Source organism: Gossypium hirsutum, chromosome A01 (genome assembly GCF_007990345.1).
Source record: "Gossypium hirsutum isolate 1008001.06 chromosome A01, Gossypium_hirsutum_v2.1, whole genome shotgun sequence".
Taxonomy (NCBI): Eukaryota; Viridiplantae; Streptophyta; class Magnoliopsida; order Malvales; family Malvaceae; genus Gossypium; species Gossypium hirsutum.
Window position 1 is genome coordinate 94,612,704 of NC_053424.1, and position 18,746 is coordinate 94,631,449.

Here is an 18,746-nt window from a genome sequence, read left to right on the forward strand (position 1 = left end):
GTTCGACCCTCCTCAGTACCGACTTGCACGAGCTACCGATGAGGATGACGCCGAGGATATTCCTGATGATATCCCTGCATTTTAGGAGGACCCACCTTCACAGCCACTGTCGAGTCACCAACCAGTTCATGTGGCTGCTTCAATATTTGAAGTTTCTGACCACCTTCATCTCTTTGAGTAGTATTGCACTCAGCGATTCGACAGCATCGAGGCGACACTACAACAAATCTGCCAACATTTTCACATATCGCCTCCGGTACCACCACCTCACGATCTAGCTGTCGATGAGGACTATTAAGTCCATCTCATTTTTAAATTGCTTTTTATTTTATTTTATTTTTATTTTGGCATTTCTTTGCACTTTCATTATCAACCATTTACAAGACTTTTATTAGTATAATTTGAGTTTTATTTTATCTAGTTATTTCATTATTACTAACCTTAATAACCATATACATATAAATCCCTTAAATATTATCGATGGCATCGCAGTTTCAAAAGGTTTAGTCGATGGGTACTACTACGGCATACACATACAATTATCCACGACTGCCATGTCCTGCTCGACCACGACCATAGCCACCATGACACCGACCACCACGATAACTGTGACAGTCCTCAGTAGACCCTACTCGAAAAGTGGTTTCGGGACCACGAAACCGAGTTTTATAAATAATTGAAAGTTATATTCTATGTTCATGATGTGAGTAAATGCATGTGTAAAAAAAATTTCAAGCATTAATTTTGCCATTTGTATGTGAAATTTTGAAACAGGACTTATGTGAAACATTGGTAAAATAGGTTAGGTAAATATATAAAGTGATCTAATAGAGCATGTATTCAAAAATGTGGGCTTGCATGTCAAATTACCCACTTTTGAGATGATGGCCGGCCATGATATGGTGTTATATATATAATATGTATTGTGATTTAAGATATTATATTACAAATGAATTAATAAAAGAAAAAAAAAGAGATATTAGATAATAGTTAGTGGGAGGAGAAACCAAAGTTGGTTCATCCTTGTCCTCCATTGCCGTAGCCTAAAGGGAGGGAGAAGAAAGTTTGGTTGCTTTAATTTTTGGCTTAGAAGATGGCTAGAATGAGGTATGTATTGAATGATTCTTGAAAATCTATGCATGTTTGAGATGATTAGTTCAAACTCTACTTATCACATGGATTAAACTTAGAATTTTGAGGTTTGAGATTCGGTCAATAAGCTTGAAACTCATAGTAGTTTGTTTTGGTAAGCTTGGTATACGGATGATAGATGTGTTTTGATTTTGGTTTGATAATGATGTTAATGATGGTGATTTTCGGTCATGTATTAACTTAAATTGTAAGTATGATTTATGGTATAATTTGTGTGATGGAATGGTCTTGAGATTTGGCTTGATTAAATGGGTAAAATGCTAAGTGTATTAAAGATGATGTAATGGTTATTTCGGTTTATGTGAAGTAAATATAGATGATGGTTATAAGCTGTTTTATGATTTGATAATGGTGATTAAATCTTGTAGTTAAGTGTTTAGATATATATATATTAATAATGAATTTAGTTGTACTTGCTATGTGAGAAATATGCAATGCTATAGGTATTTGATTATTAGATATGGTTATTCTAAGTTGATTTGTAATGGTATGATTGCATTGATGAATTGGTTTGGAAATGGTGGATAATATGTACATGAATATTAGGATAGGGCTTTAAGTTCATATTGATAAGTATGCAATATAGGTATTTGGTATGTATATATATTGTTGATGTCGTATGCATTGGTCATTTTTTTTTATGATTTGTAATGGTAAAAATAAGTTTGTATCACTTTGTGTTACTTATATAAGTGGCTGTATGTTCGGCCATGGTAATTGGCTATCTAGGTTCCATTTACAATGGCAAGTAATGTGAATTCTTGTTTGTGCATGTGAATTAGGTATTAGTGAAATAAACATAAAAGTTAGTCATGGTATATTTCATAAACACATTATGCACTGAAGTTATACGATTATCAACTGTGACTATTAAAGAAGTAATGTTGAATAAGTAATGAAACAAATTCATTTGTTTTAATTAACCTCATGAGCAAAGAGGATCTAAATCAGATAAGGGGAAAGAGAAAGCCGTCGAGTAGCCTATCCGCAGTTGCTCAAATAAATAAAGTAAGTTCTTAAGTAATTGAGTTTGATTCCTTTGTAAGTTTTAAGTTTTAAAACGGGATGAATATGAATTATGTATATACGTTAAGGTCAATGACTTTTCTAAATGACGGCATATATGATATTATGTTTTAAATATGTGAATGAGAACTTTACAGAGTAAATTGTATAAATCTGCTAGGGACAGCAGCAGTAGCGTGTTTTGGAAAAATTACCATAAATTGTGGGAGTTGAGTTAAAGGCTGAATAAATTATTTAATTAAAGCTTGATGTGTCTAGTTTCGTATAAAAGAAATCATGTAAGTAAAGGGGTTGCTGATAATGATATTTTCAAAGTTGTGTGAGTCAGAGTCAGAACGGCTCCGAAATCCCCTATTCCGTATTTGGAAAATCATTATAAATTGTACAAAAATGATTATAAGATAAAATTATATGTTTAGACTCCTTAATGAGTCTAGTTTCAAACAAAATAAACGAAAACATATTTTGAATTCTGTACAATGAGAAATTAAATTCTTAGTGAAGAGTAGTCAGAGTAGTCAAGCAGTAAAATAGGGGAAACTTTAAGAAAAATCTGGTATTGATTGGCCAAACCAAAAATTCTAAAAATTTTTTTATAGAGGATATACGAGTCTATTTTCATGGAAAATTAATGGCACATAATTTGGAATTTTGTAGCCCCAGTTACAAATAATTTAACGACTGTTGCTCAGGAAAACAGCTTGTAGAGAAATTGTGGTTATGTTGTAAACATGGATAAAACTTGTTTTAGTTGCTCATAAGCTATTGATTAAACCCATACGTGAATTCTAAATTGTGATATTATAAAATGATATATGAGTGTTAGATGGATCTTTGATATTAAAATTTGTGAAATTGTAAGTTTATAAGTATTCGAATATGAAATGATAGTCTGGCTTGAAATTGAATTATTCATTGGAAAATGATAGATGTAGATTCAGCCAAGACAAAGTGCATACATGAAAGTATATGTGGTATGTGAAGTATATTTGGATAATTGTGATGTGAATACATGAAAATTTATATTTTGATTTAGGATTTTATGTGATGAATGTGAATGTGTATATATGAGATAAGGCCGAATGGCAAATGTGATGAATGTGAACATGCATATATGTGATAAGGCCGAATGGCCAATGTGATGAATGCGAACATGCATATATGTGATAAGGCCGAATGGCCAATGTGATGAATGCGAACATGCATATATGTGATAAGGCCGAATGGCCAATGTGATGAATGTGAACATGCATATATGTGATAAGGCAGAATGGCCAATGTGATGAACGTGGAAGTGTATATATGTGGTAAAGCCGAATGGCTAATGCGAAACGTGTATGAGATGGATATGTGGTAAAGCCAAATGGCTAATGTGAGATATGTATGAGATGTGTATATATATATTGTGGCCAAATGACAAACGGCGGAAGGTGTGTTTTATTAGATATTTGATGAGGTAAATGAATTACAAAGATGATAGTCGATGTGAATGTTGTAACATGTGAATAAATATGCATGAAACTCTATGATGTAAACCCGGGATTAAAGACCAGATGACCATATGTGGTGACTATGTCTGGGTTAAGACCCGCTGACTCGTGTGGAGATTTCATCTGAGCTAAAGGTCTCGCCGATAATCCGAGTAGAGTTTAAAGCTATAAGACTTCGCAATAAGAATTGCTTATAAATATATTCAATGCGAAAGGTTAAACAGGTATGTACTCCAAGTTTATATGTGAGCTTGATTTGAACTAAATCATAAGGTAGTTATGTGATGCATATGTGAGCAATCTATGAGACTATTCCTATGATTATGTGACATCGGATCAGTGTGAGAGGTTATGTGAAATTATACAATATATCTATGTCACATGAGCTCACTTTTATGTGAAAGTTTATCTGCCTATTGTATATGATGAGATGTGCATATTCGGTAAAGGGATGGTATGCCCGAAGGAAGAGTGAAATAAAAATACGAACAACTATGTTATAATTTGATTTTTATCTGTTGACACTGCTTAAAACTTACTAAGCATTGTAATGCTTACTCCGTTTACTTTGTTTCCTCTGTTTTATAGATCTCATTTGGAAGCTACAGACTCGGGGATCGTCAGCAACTAGTCACACTATCACTATCCACTGCTTGTTACTGTTATGTTTTGAATTATTTTATGGCATGTATAGAATAGACCAGTGGCCGAAGAATATTTTGGTTAGTGTATATAAGCCATGCGAAAATGGCATCTTTTGAATGTGTACTTATAGAAGTTTAAATTTGTATCCCTGACTGTCTTTAGTATTTATCTAAAGGAATGTTCTCAAAAAAAAAAATTTACTGTTCTGATATGAGGTTCAAGTCTGGTAATGCCCCTTCACCTATTCTGGGGACGGATACGGGATAGGGGTATTACAATAACCTCTTCGCTGGACACTGTGATTGTGGAATCCAACCTCTACCACCACCTTCACCTCTATCTACATGTTACATACACATCATTTTCAATGCTTCTAAACCTGTTTCCGCTCTTCGAAAGATTACATCCAAATTCAGGGCAATTTCTATTCTCTCCCTCTTTTCTAATCTTATGCTTATATTGTTATTTTCTATCTCTGTACATTGAGAACAATGCACACCTTAAGTGTGGGGAGGATATTTATGTGATTATCAGAAAATCCCTGAATTTTTATCTTATCTTGTCTTTAAATAAATTTCTCATATTACTATTAGAGTAAATTCTGATTGATCTATGATTTTTATTGATATGTTTTGAATTAAACCATAGGTAATTGTGCATTAATTGTTTAAACTTTAAGAAATTAAGGAATCAAGCATGATGAGTTGGCTTTTGAGAAATAAAATTGCTAGGTATTTCCCTGAATTGAATATTATCTTGAAGTTTTGAATTTACAGGATTGACATCAAATACCCATAATTTTCGTGAGATTTTGAGCTTTTTAGAGCATATATCTTTCTTGATCACTGATTTTATTGGTTATGAGTGTGTCAACATTGATTTGTTATTCTAGAACATGCATTGATTATACATGTTGAGACCACACCTTTGATTTGATATACGAAAATGATAAAGACGCCTAGGTTTTAACCCATCTACCCCATAAAAAGCCTACCCACATAATTGACCCCTAGTGAACCCCTTTGAGCCTTAACTATTATTTTTTTAATCCTTCCCTTAATATTAACCCATAACTTAACCCTTTTGATTCATTAAGAATTTTTACCTTTTTATTGACTCCTTTTTATCGAGATTTAATTTGATTAGTTACACATTTCTTTTTCGTTCATTCCAGGTGCTGAATTATTTCTTATTATGTATTTTCAAATATTATTCTTATTCTTAAAAAAACTTATATTTATATTCATACAGTTCCATATTGTTCTAAAGAGCTTGGATGAATTAAAGTTGTTATGTTATGAAAAAGAAGCTCACATTTTTTGCTTTAGATAGCCCAAATTCTGGCACTTCCTTGTAATTCAGCACTTAGCCTCACTCTTCTAAGTTAGGTAATTTAGTTAAATTAATCTCGATTCTAACTCTCTTTTTTAGCCTTTACCCACACCTTTAACCCAAGCCCCATTACAACCATGTTAAAGACCTTTTGATTCGTGTATCATTTCATTATAGTGGTGGAGATTTGATTTTCATGCAAGCATATGGTAATAACTTTACATGTTTGACTAATGAGTGCTTAATCATTGAACCTTAAACACATTGAGTGATTTGAGTGAATCTTTAGTGAAGATGTCAACCCTTGTCAATTTGGAATTAAAGTTAATTACTTAGATAAAGGGAGATGTCTATAATTTTATGATTAAAATGCTCAACTTTGACTATTTGAAACTTTAATGTTCTTTTAGTTAAAATTTTAATGTATGATTACTTGTGGATTATTTCGAACATTATTAGTAAGAATTATAAGTTGAGAAGAACGTATTTTAATTGTGAGTTGAGGATTTTTCTTGAGGACAAGCAAATGCTTAAGTGTGGGGATGTTTGATAAACCGTAAGATATACATATTTTTACCCCATGCTTGACATATTTATGGATGATTTTTCCTTGGTTTTATTGAATTTGATGCTCCTAATCCTTTAATTTTATGTTTTATACTCAAGAGAGCTTAGGATAGCAAAAAGAGTAAGAAACGGGCCAAAAACAGACAAATTTGGCCTAAATTAGTGTTGCACATCGCCTAGGCAGTTCCACACGAGTAATCCACACGCTCGTGTATGACACACGGGTAGATACACGCCCGTGTGTCATGGTCGTGTCGATTAAGAACCAACTCAGTATTGCACATGGCCTGAGCACCTTCACACGGGCATGGCACACGGCCGTGTCCCTGCCGAGCCCAAGCCTAGTTCTATTCGTAAAAGGGCACTTTTGAGAGTTTTGAAGCGTTTTAAAGCCTATATAAACACCTTAGAAGGAGATTACAGGGGACACACAGAGTTGGAGGTAGAAAATACTCGCAAATAGCCATCGGAATCACCTCGGAGCCAGGATCTACATCAAGACTGAAGATTTCCATCCAATTTCCTACAAGTTCTTTGGGTTTTCTTTATGTTTTGTTGTTTTCCAAACTTTGAGATGTTTTCCATTATTATTATGAACTAAACTCCCTAAATACCTAAGGGAGATGAACCCTATGACGAATCTTATTACTATTTGAATTATGTGATAAAGACTTATTCTTGTTCTTAATTGTGAGTTCTAAATTCTTGTTTTAATATTCCAGGGTATTAATTCAGGTTTTGATGTGCTTAATCAGTGGAGAAAAAGTCCCTGTTTAAGAGTAGATCATCCATAATTTAGCAGAATTGAATGCACTCCTTGAGATAGGACGACATAAATCTGTCGGATTAGAGTCAAATCTAATAAGGGAATCCATAGATCGAGTTAATGTGACAATAGGGGTTTTAATTAGAAAGAGATTTCAATCAATCAACCTAGAGTCAGTTGTTTTTAGTCTCGAAAGGAATAATAACATAAATCAGGGATTTCTATGGAATAAGTCAAGTGAATAAATCATCTAAGTCAAAGGTAATAAGTGAAGTCTAGGTGGATTCTTTCTTGGGTTTTGTCTTCTCTATTGTTTTTTTTTTAAAGTATTTTCCAACTTTCATCTTTGTCATAATCGTAGTTAAATTAGAAAATTAGTTTAGTTTAAAAACACACTTTAATTCTTAGGCTAGACAATAAAAAGAAAGAAATTACTAGTACTTTTAGTCCTCTTGGATACGATATTTCCGGTCTCACCATAATTATACTACTGTTCGATAGGTGTGCTTACCTTAAGTCAAAATTTTTAGTTGATTACATGACCATCAGTCAGCATAAATTAAAGGTCACACGCTCGTGTGCTAGGCCGTGTGACGAATTTAATTTTCGCATTTAAGGTGCTCACACAGTCTAGGAACATGCCCATGTCCTGAGGCCGTGTCTTCCACATGGTTGAGACACACGGCCGTGTCTCTGCCCATGTGTTTACTACCATGCATACTGACTTACAAAACTAGGGTGCAGGGGAAACACGGTCGGACAACTCGCCCATGGGCTGACAGTGTGTCACACAAGGCCTAGACACATACCCATGTGAACAACTTTGAGGCTATTATCCAAGCCCTTTTGTCACCCTCACTAACACATGTACACTGTCATATGTCAATGGTGAATATCATGGCATAAATGGGTTACTTAAACATCCATAGTTTAACTCATGAGTGACAATTACATGTCAAAGTATACATATTTGGGACTCCATAACTTACTAGGATCATTCGAAACATTTCTTTATTTTAAACCATAACCTAACCAAGTGACATCAATCATCCATCAAGCATATATTCCATATTTTATCATTAATTTTCAACAACCAACTCATCACACACCTCAAAGGTATCAACACATCTCATGATACATCAATATCTAGGATTACAAGCCAATAATTAATATGAGCCATACTTCATGGCCATATACAAAATGAATTAGTATACCAATATGGGCCATCACTTTGGCCAACCAATATTACATGTATAAAAAAATAATAAGTCCCCTATACATGTCATACTTAAATGTATTGAACTAAATATACCTAAAAAGATTTGTTGATAGTGTGACTAAAGCTTTGACATCCAGGATCCTCGAGCTACCTTGGCAATGCTAAGAGAAAAGGAAAAGAGAAAGGGAGTAAGCATAAAGCTTAATAAGTTGTATGTAACTAATAAACAACATAGGTCATACAATTTCATGAGTTAAGCATGCTACTAATTACCACCACATTATCAATTTACACACAATGAACATAATAAAAATTGACAATAAATGTCATTGAACTCCACAGCTTATCTCACTCTATCTTGCTCATGCTAAATTTCCACCAAGAATCAAATTCCATACTCATGAGGTTTACGTACATACCTGTACTACTCATAGCTTATTCATATTTCTCCATCTCTTAACCTTGATCTTGAATGGCCCATTGAACCACTTGGAATACGGAGGGACGTTTGGGATTATCATATACCAAAAAGGGTCCCAAAGCCATGTCCCAGACATGGTCTTACGTGGGACCACATATCGATGCCATATCCCAGATATGGTCTTATACGAAGTCTCGAATCAGTGCCGACGCCATGCCCCAAACATGGTCTTATACGAGACCTCGTACCGATGCCATGTCCCAGACATGGTCTTATAGAAATCACTTATTGATGCCGAAGCCATATCCCTGATATGGTCTTACACAGGATCGTGTATTGATGCTGATGCCATGTCCCAGACATGGTCTTTCATGGGATCTCGTTAATCATGGTGTCATGACATCCCAATCCTAAGTATTCCTTAGGGTCACACGGGATTTCCGAGATACAAAGCTATCATCAAATTGTTACTAAATCATTTCAAGTCAAATTCCATAAGGGCATATATACATATTTCATATAACATCAAGCATTAAATAAACGATAATAAAATTGATGAATTACTTACACACAACTTACCTCAATCCCAAAATATTGCTAACTTTACGTTTTAGTCCAAAACCTTGCTTTTCCCTCGGTTTAGGTCTGGGCTGCATTTTTTTTATCTATAATAGAAAATTCCACTTGTTTAATTATCACATTGCCCAAACCAGTCCATAAATTGCAATTTGACAAAATTATAGTTTTTCCCTGAAACTTTCACATAATTACAAATTAGTTCCTAAGCTCGTATAATGAAATCTACTCATTTCCTTTACTACCCTAGCCGAATATTTTTTGTACTCATAGTAGCCCATATTACTCATCAGAAACAGATTTTTATCACTCAATTTCCCATCTTTTTCAATTTAGTCTTTTTTGGGTGTTTACATGCAATATCACTTAGTAAAATATGTTAAACACACATCAAGCTCACATATTCCTTCATTAAACATCAAAGAACATGCATGTCACACACGAGTAAATTTTTAAACATAAACCCTACTTCAAAATAAGGGTGAAAATAGGTAAACCAAGCTACGAGATCTTCAAAACTGTAAAGAACAATAAAAATGGGCTAGGGAACACTTACTGTTGAGCTTGAAAATGTCAAAAACCCTAGCCATGGAGAGCTTAGAAATTTTGTCAGCCATATGAAGAAGATGAGTCAATTTTTTCTTTAATTTTCCCTTTTTATTCTTTTAATTACTAATTGACCAAAATGCCCTTAAGGCATTTCCTTGAAATTTTTCCTATGCATGTCCATTTTTGTCAAAAATTTTAGAAATTGGTCAAATTGCTAATTAGGACCTTCTAATTTATAATCTAAAGTAATTTCATGCTTGAAACATCTAGAACACAAGTTTTGCATCTTATTCAATTTGGTCCTTAAGGTTTAATTGGACATTTTATGCATAAAATTTCTCAATGACATTTTCACACAAGCATATATACCTATTATGGACCTCATAAAAATCATAAAATAATTATTTATATCTCAGATTTGTGGTCTCAAAACCACTGTTCTAACTAGGCCCTAATTTGGGATGTTACAATTACAACCTATAATGAGTCCTGAATAGAAATAGGAGCGAGCCACTATGGAATTTGTGACTGGGTTGTCATTATCACCGAAAAAGAAAGATTCAATCTGGGTGATAATTGAAAGGTTGATGAAGTCCGCTCATTTTATTTTGATAAAAGTTAATTATTCGCTAGAGAAACTAATCAAATTGTACATTTTAGAGATCGCGAGATTGCATGGTGTGCCATTATTTATCATTTTAGATTGGGATCTGAGGGTGCCATTATTTATCATTTTAGATTGGGATTTGAGGTTTACCTCTAAATTTTGGGGTAAATTTCACAAAGCTCTGGGCATTAGTTTGAATTTTAGCACAATATTTCACTCCCGGACTGATGGTCAATCAAAGAGAATAATCCAAGTGCTCGAAGATATGTGACGATATTGTGTAATTGATTTGAGGGAAGCTAAGAAAAATTTCTATCACTGGCTAAATTTGCATACAAAAATAGCTATCAATGGAGCATCAAAATGGTGCCTTTTGAAGCTGCCAGGAACAAATTTGATGCGAGTTACCAAAGTAAAAGTTAGGGCTATCCGAGAATTCTCAAAGGCTACTTTAGACAGAAAAGAGTCATACATCGATTAGAAAAGAAAAGATTGAATTTGAGATTGGTGATAAATTATTTTTGAAAGTTTCATCTTGAAAGAAAGTTCTTCATTTCGACAGAAAAAAGGGAGCTTAGTTTCAGGTTTATTGGATCGTATGAAATTCTTGAAAAAATTGGGCTTGTTGTAAATATCTTTTAGCCCTTCCTTTAGAGTTGGATAAAATCTATAATGTTTTCCATGTGTCAATGCTGAGGAGATATAGATCTGTCCCTCCCATGTTATAACTCCTAATGGAATCGAGTAGCAACCTAATTTGTCTTATGGTGAAGAACTAGTTAAAATCTTAGCTCGAGAAGTGAAAGAAATGAGAAAAGGCATGGCATTGGTGAAAGTATGATGGCACCATCAAGGCACAAAAAAGGCTGCTTGGGAGTCAAAAGGAGCTATGAGATCTCAATACCCCTATCTTTTCTTAGATATATTTTGAAGATGAAATTTCTTAAGGGGGAGAATTGTAATGACCCGATTTTAAGTAGTACCAAAAAATGAGGTTTCAGAACTCCATTTCTGTAAATTGACTCCATAAATATTTAATATTAGTATTTATGGAGATAATATAAAAATATAATAAAGATAGGTCTAGTAATTTTGTTGAATTAATAGTTAATTAAGGCTCAAGGACTAAACTGTAAAAATCTAATTCCTATAGATTTTTAATTGACAAAAGGCTTGATAATTACAATAGAAAATAGCCCAAGGTATAAAATGGTAAATAAACCACTTTTAAATAGAGATTAGTGGATGATGATGTTAAATTCACTAAGAACGATTAGTTAAATAATTAAGTAAAATTAGTTAAATTAATCAAACCTTAACTAACCAATAAATATATAAGTTTGTGAAAAGAAAGAGAAAAAGTTCTCTTCATCTTCAAGCTCATGAGCATCCACCATAAAGAAAGAAAATAGAAAAGTTCAAGGGTTTCAAGCATTCTTCCACACAAATTAAGTATGGAAATTTAGTCATTTTCTTGTAATTTTTATAGATTTGAGATCATGGTGATTTAGCTAACCCATTACCAATTTGTGAAACTGCTAAAGTTTTAGAAAGTTTTCATTGTTTATTTCTTGAAGAATTTTACTTGAAATTGATCGATTTTAAGCTTACATTATAAAAAAGACTAGCTTATAAAGTTAATTTAGCTTATTGTTAACTTTGTTATATTAAGAACCAAATTGAATAAATGTGAAACTTGTTAAGAAATTATGTTAGTAATAAAAATTATAAGGTCTCTAATAAGAATATATGAAAACAAATTTTAATCCGAAGCTAGGAATCAAAATTTATGTTTATCTCGAGTTCAGGGACTAAATTGAATAATATGTAAAGTATGGGAGTAATTGAAAATTGGAATTATATAGGTTCATGCATATCATAATATTGCATGAAAGTGATTGGTATTGATTTGATATAAAACAATTGTATAAGTTCATATGGAACTTACTATCTTATTTTATGTCATGTGTGATTTTGTATTTGACTCCATAAAAATATGTATGAACAAAATTAGAACATCAGTGAATTTAGCATATATGGTTAGTATGGATTAAATTGAAATGTAATGTGATATTTGGTCATAGTGAAATAGTACAGGGCAGGTAATTGAAACATGCAACCATATATAAGGTACAATATGAAATATGGATAATTACAGGGATGATATTAGAATATGTGAAATTGATGCCCGTGTGAACTTAGTAAAAGGTTAGGATACAATTGGCATGCCAATTCGGTCTTGTACGCACTGTACATGTATTTTCACAGGTTTTAATGGGATATGACATTCATAAAGGTTCTTGGGTATTATGTGACACAGGTTTAGCTCGGACGAGTAACCTGATGTGCTGTGATATAGGTTTAGCCCGAATGGGTACCTAACACATATATATATTTAGCTTAGATGAGCAACTTGATGTGGTGTAGTTTACCCTTGTATCCGAGCCCATTTTACTAGGGTTCATTGGGCAAAACGATATAAATGAAATTGAGAAGTTGAAAAGAGGATGAAACGAAATTAGTAATCAAATTGAATTGTCATTGAATGGATTTGGTAGTATTTTATGCATTTATATAATTGACGGTAGAGAGAAGTGATTGTAATAAATCATTGATAAACCGTAATTTATACGTATTTTTACCCCATGCTTAACGCATTTTATGGATGATTTTTCCTTAGAATTGGTGAATTCGATGCTCCTAATGCCTTAATTTCATGTTTTATACTTAGGTGAGCATAGGAGAGCGAAAGGAACGAGAAACGGGCCAAAAACGGAGAAAATGGGCCAAAGTACGAAATCAACACAGCCTGGACTTCCTCACACGGGTAGACCACACGGCTGTGTCAATCTGGCAGAATCGAAGCACGACTCACACGGGTAGAACACACGCCCGTACCATTCTAACAGGTTCGAGCACGACCTGAAGTAATCGCACACGGGCGTGTCACATAAGCATGTCCTTGCTGAGCCCAACTTGAGTCTAATTCGGAAAAGGCTAATTTCAAGGGTTTTTAGGCATTCTAAAGCCTATAAATACACCCTAAAGGAAGAGAAAAAGACACACGGAGAGAGGAGGCAGTGAACTGCTCAAGGGAAGCCGATTGATCCATCTCAGAAGCCGGATTCACCATCAAGACTGAAGATCTCCCCTCAACTTCACTTTAGGAGTTTTGGGTTTTCTTTATGTTTTGTATTCATTATTCTTCTCAGATGTTTTCCTTTTTAGTTATGAACTAAATCCCTTCAATACCTAAGGGGAATGAAACCTAAGACGAATCTTGTTATTATTTTCTGAATTGTAAGATAAATATTTAACTTGTTCTTAATTATGTGTTCTTAATTCTTGTTTTGATATCCCAAGATACTGATTCAAGATAAGCTCTTACGTAGAGGAGGAATAGACCCTGTCTAAGAGTACATTTGTCATAATTAAGCGGAGTTGATTGCGCATCTAGAGATAGGGTGATAAGATTTTGCCGGATTAGGGTGAAACCTAATAAAGGGATCCATAGATCGAGTTAATGCAACCCTAGGGTGTTAATTTCAGAAAAGTCTCAATTATTCAATCTAGGGATTAGACGTTATTAGTCTTGAATAGGGATAATAACATAACTTAGGGATCTCTACGGAACAAGTTGAATGAATAAATTGTCCGATTTAGAGTGAGAATAACAAGTGAAGTCTACGTGGATTCTTCCTTAGGTATTGTCTTAATTCAATCATTTTTTCAAAAGTAATTCCTCAATTCTATTTTCTGTGAATTCTTAGTTTAGATAATTAGTTAGTTAAAACAAAACCCCCTTATTCTTAGGCTAGATAATAAAAAGACAGTCATTACTAGTACTTTTAGTTCCTTTGGGTTCGACAATCCAGTCTTGCTAAAACTATACTACTGTTCGATAGGTACACTTGCCTACATTGTGATAATAGTTAGTTTCAAGAACGATTAATTATAAATATATAAAACTTACCTGTCACGAAAATCGCGATCAAGTTTTTGGCGCCGTTGCTGGGGAACTAAGATATTAGGAACACCCAATTGTTATTACTTTAGCCATTTATTTTTCTTGCAAGTTAATTCTATTTTATTTTTATTATTATTTATTAATTTACTTTTTCTTTCTCTTGGCAGGTTTTTATAGTTTATGACTAGAAGAAACCCGTCAGGACCACTACTTTTTGACGAAGAAATCGATCGCACAGCTCACAGAAATCGAAGAGAAATAAGGCGAAGCCTAAGATACACAGAGGAAGAGCAAGAGGACAATATCTCAACTACGACCAAGAAGATGGCTGAAAATCAAGACAATCAGCTACCTTCTGTGATACCCGCTGAACTAGCAAATCAGAATCCTACTCCTCGTACTATGTATGATTATGCTAAACATACTTTAACAGGAACTGAGTCAAGTATAGTTAGGCCTTCTATTTCTACGAATAATTTTGAGCTAAAACCTAACACTATTCAAATGATACAGTAATTTGTTCAGTTTGAGGGTTTGCAGGATGAGGATCCAAACACTCACTTGGAAAATTTCTTGGAATTCTGTGATACATTTAAAATTAATAGCGCTTTTGAAGATGCCATTCGTCTTCGGTTATTCTCTTTTTCATTGAGGAACAAAGCTAAACAGTGGTTGAACTCGTTACCACGAGGCTCAATTACTACTTGGGAACAAATGACCAAAATTTTTTTATTAAAATATTTTCCCCCGGCTAAAATAGCCAAATTACGTAATAATATCTCTTCATTTGTGTAGATGAACTTAGAAACTATTTACGACGCATGGGAGAGATAAAATGACCTACTGCGAAGATGTCCTCACCATGGATTACCTCTATGGTTGCAAATTCAAACATTCTACAATGGTGTGAACCCCTCGACAAGGCAAATGATTGATGCAGCAGCTGGAGGAACCATCAACAACAAAACACCTGAGGAGGCTTATGAATTTATTGAAGAGATGTCATTGAATAACTATCAGTGGCAAGTCATGAGGACTAAGCCAACTAAAATAGCAGGCGTTTATAACATTGATTTGGTTACTATGCTGTCAAACAAGGTAGAACTTCTAAATAAAAAGATTGATGGTTTACTTGGTTCTACTCAGGTACATCCAGTAATAAGGTGCGAGACGAATGGAGGAGGAGCATGCACAGAGTATCAACACTTCAACCCTAGCATTGAGGAGGAACAAATCCAATATATGGGTAACAATAACTCTAGATCCCAAAATAACCCATATAGTAACACTTATAATGCAGGTTGGAGGAACCATCCCAATTTCTCGTTGGGCGGTTAAGGAAATCAAAGACCACAACATCCTTCGGGTTTTCAACAACCACCCTATCAACAGGAAAAGAAACCAAACCTTGAAGAGGTGCTGTCTAAATTTATCTCGGTGTCAGAAACCCGTTTCCAGAACACCGAGACAGTACTTAAAAATCAACAAGCATCGATCCAAGGGCTCGAAACTCAGATAGGCTAGCTTTCCAAACTAATATCCGAATGACCACAAGGTAGCTTGCCAAGTAATACTGAACCCAACCCAAGGGAACAACTCAACACGATTAATGTTCAAGATGAAGAAGGATTCGTTGAGCCTGAGCCAAAACCGAGGCAAGAAACTGTGGTGAGCAGAGATCAAGGTAAGGTAGGTCATAATAAAAACAAATCAGTGAATGTCGATTATAAACCTCGTGTGCCATACCCTAATGTGACAAGGAAAGACCGCTCAGATAATAATTTGGTAAATTCTTTAAACTCTTAAAAAAATTACATATTAACTTACCGTTTATTGAAGCTCTATCACAAATGCCAAACACAAAGAAATTTTTAAAGAAGCTTTTAGCAAATAAGCGAAAGTTGGACGAGGCATCGCATGTGGAGCTAAACGCAGTTTGCTCAGCTATTCTACAGAATAAACTACCCAACAAACTAAAAGATCGAGGGAGTTTTACGATTCCTTGCTTAATTGGTAGTTTAGATGTTAATAATGCATTAGCTGATCTAGGGGCTAGTATTAACGTCATGCCCTACAAAATGTTCAAACAATTAGGTCTTGGGAAACCCAAATAGACTAGGATGAGCATTCCATTAGCAGATAAAACTATAAGATTTCCTAGGGGTATTATTGAAGATGTGCTAGTTAAAATCGATAAATTTATTATTTTTCGTTGACTTCATTGTTCTAGACATAGAAGAGGATAGCAGCACTCCTCTGATTTTAGGATAGCCCTTTTTAGCAACTGCTAAAATGATTATTGATGTTGGCACAAGTGAGCTCACACTTTGTGTGGGACACGAAACAATCACCCTTCAAGCTCGAAATTCTGGCAATACATCAAAAATTGAAGGTGATCGTCTAAACCATTCTACTAAAACTGACAATATCGTGCAACCTACTTTGCAGGAAATGAGTCTGAAGGAAGTACATGAGCCATTCTCAAGCAATCGTAGAGAACTTATTCATGAAGATCGAAGGCTACAAATCGAAGAGTTAGATGAATGGCAGACGCATAAACCGAGAACACACGATAAACCAAACCTACGCCAGAACGAGCCCAATACCTTCCCAAATCAACTTAAGGTTGGAGATAAAGTATTATTAGATGCCGCAGATCCTTACATTGTCACTACCAAACCGAATGAAGAAATCCCTCTTATGGTACTTAGTATTTTCCCATTCGGTACAGTCAAAGTAAGTCATCCCAAGTTCGGCACTTTTAAGGTAAACAATACATGTCTAAAACCTTATTTTGATGAGAATGATAGCAGGAATGAGGAGTATAAACTCCTCGAACCACCATGACCATTCAATGGAGAGGCAAGCTGAGCTTAGACTATAAATAAGTGCTTCTCGAGAGGTAACCCAGCACTAACTGTATTAACTTATTTCAACTTTAGTGTTTAACACCTAACTTACCAACGGAGCTTTTGAATACAGGTTTACCACACAGACACGGCCAAGCACACGGGCGTGCTTAGGGCCGTGTGAAAATAGGGCAAAGATTTCCTCAAAATGGGCTACGATAAATCGCCACGGTCGTGCGACATGGCCGTAGGCGAACATGCCAAAACAACACAGGCGTGCAACATGCCCGTGCATTGAAACCGTGGCCAAACCTATCAATTTCACACAGGCGTGCGACACGCCCGTGCCAAGCAACCATGGTCGAACCTGTGAAATTACCACGGGCGTGGGACTACATACACGGGAGTGGGAGAAGCGAACAATACCAGACATAGCTGTGCGACACAGCCGTGTGCACGAACATGCCTAAGGTACACGGGCATGGGGAAATTATCAAACGCGCCCAAATTCAAAATTCACGAATCACACGGGCAAAAATTGGGAACACGGGCGTGTTACCTAGCCATGTGACCCAAAATCTATAAATAGGTTGCACTATTCACTGTCTTCCTCACCCAAAAACCCTAACCCTAGCTGATGCAAGTCCACACGCCCTCCCCGCCACACCCGTGCGTCGCTTCCAACTCCATTTTTGACGCTCATTCTCCCTTTCTAGCATTTGTTTACTCTTTTCCCTTTAATTGCACTCATTTTTCATGTTAAGTAATCATAGTACTAGGCATTTTTTATGTTCCTTTATCTCTTTATCAGTCACATTTCATATCTAGAATAGTTATTATCTTTTCATGTTCAAATTCTTACTCATTACATGATTTCTCTACTCCATTTGATTAGTTAGAAGTGAATAGTCATGGTTAGGATAGTTGAAATATTCATGCCTCTTGTGTTAACATTTTTGTTCATTCATATAGTATGTTGCATTCTATTCTTTGCCATTTTTACTTATATCACCATGCTAATGCCACAAAAGTATGCCATTGAACTTATTGTTTTAGTTAAACTTAGTAGTTGTGGATGAACATATTTATGGATTTCCCCTCCTCGAATTTAGTCGCATTTTACCCTATCTACTCATCAAGATGAATTGATGTTTCCAATTACAGGTACCATGTCATCTTCATGTGGTAAAAAGGCTGTTGTCCCTACTTCAAAGAAAAGGAAGGGAGCGTCATCTTCCTCGGGTCCTGCTGCAGAAATTCGCCACCCTTTCCTGGAATTCCCCATCTGGCCCCAAGAAGAACTTTTCCAAATACTCTGGGCCTGACCTTTAATTGCAGGCCACTGCATCGACTGGGTTGTAGTAGAACAAGTTCAGTTGGCTGATGCGATTCAGGCCTTCCTAACCATCGATCCTTGGGAGATTTTCTTTGGGATCATCGAGCCAACATATCTCGAGCTCACGATGGAACTATGCTCAATGTTTCATCTTCAGACTGTAATGACAAACTACAATGATCCCGGCACGGTGCAATTTCACAGCTCAGCGTCCCAGAATTCGGTACGGCACTGGGCTTATATA

The 18,746-nt window shown here is 35.1% G+C and overlaps 1 non-coding gene across 1 annotated transcript; it reads right to left on the bottom strand.

The window, feature by feature from the left end:
* Positions 1-15,080: 15,080 nt before the first annotated feature.
* Positions 15,081-15,186, bottom strand: LOC121206760 (small nucleolar RNA R71). Its single transcript, XR_005901926.1, has one exon. It is a non-coding gene; the product is annotated as a small nucleolar RNA R71 (small nucleolar RNA).
* Positions 15,187-18,746: the final 3,560 nt, after the last annotated feature.